This window comes from Octodon degus, unplaced genomic scaffold, assembly GCF_000260255.1.
Source record: "Octodon degus isolate 3935 unplaced genomic scaffold, OctDeg1.0 scaffold00009, whole genome shotgun sequence".
Classification (NCBI taxonomy): Eukaryota; Metazoa; Chordata; class Mammalia; order Rodentia; family Octodontidae; genus Octodon; species Octodon degus.
This window is the reverse complement of record NW_004524585.1, coordinates 8653899-8656280: the sequence shown is the minus strand read 5'-3', so window position 1 is coordinate 8656280 and position 2382 is coordinate 8653899. Positions and strand designations below refer to the sequence as shown.

Sequence of the window (2382 nt, the reverse complement as noted above, 5' to 3'; positions counted from 1 at the left end):
CAGAAAAATTGAACAGATAACAAAATATTTCCATATGTTTTCCTCTATGCACACAATTTTTTTAATCAACATCATGCATTATTGTAATATATTTACTTAAATTAATGAACTAATAGCAATATATTATTGTTGTCCACATCTCAAGTTTCATTCTCTGTCTTATAATTTCTGAGTTTTAAAATATAAATAATATCCTATGTCCTTCAATATGGTATCATGTGGAATAATTTTGCTACTCTAAAAGTTCCCTGTACTGCATCTATTTGTTCTTCATTGCACCTCCAAACTTCTAGGAAACCGGTGATCTTTTCATTTTATTTGCAGTTTTCCTTTTTCTCTTTCTTTCTTTCTTTCTTTCTTTCTTTCTTTCTTTCTTTCTTTCTTTCTTTCTTTTTCTTTCTTTCTTTCTTTTGCTAGTGTACCTTTTTTAATTGTCATTTTAGAGCTCCCCACCATGGCCGCCCCCACCCTCCAATGACCACTTCTGCAGGCCAGGGGGATGGAACAAAGCCGGCCCGCAGCCCCATGCATTGCCAGAGGTGGGGAGAACGAGGGGCAATTACAGAAGATCACAACAATTAGCGCCTGTTCTGGGGAGATCCGCAGCATGAGGAGGCTGAGGCGCCCCTTTGTCAGGCAGTCTATTTGGTGGTGACCTTGCTCTAGAGCCGATGATACTCCTTCAGCCTGAGGGAGTTGATGTTGATGAAACCTGTGGCATCGATGGGCTCGTAATCACCCTGCACATTCATGCTTACCAACTCCTCGTTGTAGAGGGACAAGGGGGACTCCCGGCCAAGGATGTACACCTGGCCCTTGAAGACCGACAGTTGTACCTTCCCTTCCACCCGCTCCTGGGACTTGGCTATGCAGTGGCGGACAAATTCACACTCAGGACTGTGCCAGAAACCAGTGTAGACCAGCTCTGCGAATTTCAGGCCCAGGCCCTGCTTGATTTTGTGCACTTCTCGATCCATGGTGAAGGCCTCGATGTCTAAATGAGCGTGGTAGAGGATGGTCCCCGCTGGGGTCTCGTAGATACCTCGGGACTTCATTCCGATGAAACGGTTCTCCACGATATCGATGCGGCCTACACCATGCTTGCCCGCGACGTCGTTCAGGTACAGGAAGAGCTCCAGGGAGGTTGTGTGGGTGGTGCCATCCTGCACGTTGGTCACCTTCACAGGGACCCCTTTTTTGAATTCTATCTCCAGGATGTCAGGGCTGTTGGGGGCCTTGGCAGGGTCCTGGGTTTTTGTGTAGAGTCCCGGGGGAGCTTAGTTCTTGGGATTCTCCAGGATGCCGGCCTCGTAGCTGATATGCATGAGATTCTCATCCATGCTCCATGGGCTCTTGGGGGTGATGGGGACAGGGATTCCGTGTTGCTTCGCATAGTCCATGAGGTCCTTGCGGCCCTGGAAGCGGTTGTAGAATTAGGGCATCCACCAGGGAGCGATGACCTTAATCTTGGGGGTCAATGAGTAGCACGTGAGCTCGAACCGCACCTGGTCTTTCCCCTTGCCTGTTGCACCATCAGACACATACTGGGCGCCCTCCCGCTGGGCAATCTCAACTTGCTTGCGGGCAATACAGGGCCTGGCAAGGGAGGTTCCCAGGAGGTAGCGGTCCTCGTGTAGCGCGCTGGACTGAATGGCAGGCCAGATGAACTCCTCCACAAACTCAATGCTCACATCCTCAATGAACACCTTTTTGGCCCCAAGCTTCAGCGCCTTTTTCCTGGCTTCCTCGAAGTCTTCCTTCTGACTGATGTTGGCCAGGTAGGCAATGACGTCATATCCCTGCTCCTTCAGCCACACGAGGATGCATGAGGTGTCCAGGCCACCGCTGTAGGTCAGAACCACAGAGCCCTTGCCGGACATCACGTCTGGGGTTTGAGGTGCGGCTTCCAGGCGTCTCGGTCTGTTGTCTTCTCCCCGGGCAGGGAAGCACTCCGGGTGGCAGGCTGCGGAGCAGGGCCAGTTTTCCTTTTTCTAGGACAGCATTTAGTTGGACAGTTCTTAGGTGACTGTTGTGATGTATGCGCATTTAATGTTCCTTTATGTTTTAAAGTCTTGACATGTCATTCCTTTTTATCACTAAATAAATCTCCATTGTATAGGTGTACCAGTTTGTGTACCCATTCACCTTTTAAGAAGCCTCTTGTCTGCTTCACTTTTTGACAGTTATGAATGAATATGTAACACAAATGCATGGGCAGGCCATTTTATGCACCTATCACAGACTCAACTGGGTAACTCTGTGGAATCAGTTGGTGCAATACATAATAGGATCAATCTAACTTTCTAGAAAACAGTCAGAATTCAGCAGAGACAGCACCATTTGCATTTCCAACAGCAGTAAAAGGGAGTTCCTATTGCTCTG

The 2382-nt window shown here is 48.4% G+C and overlaps 1 pseudogene; it reads right to left on the bottom strand.

Annotated features, from left to right (window-relative positions):
* Positions 1–408: 408 nt before the first annotated feature.
* On the bottom strand, positions 409–1973 carry LOC101591581 (annotated as a pseudogene).
* Between the last annotated feature and the right edge of the window lie 409 nt (positions 1974–2382).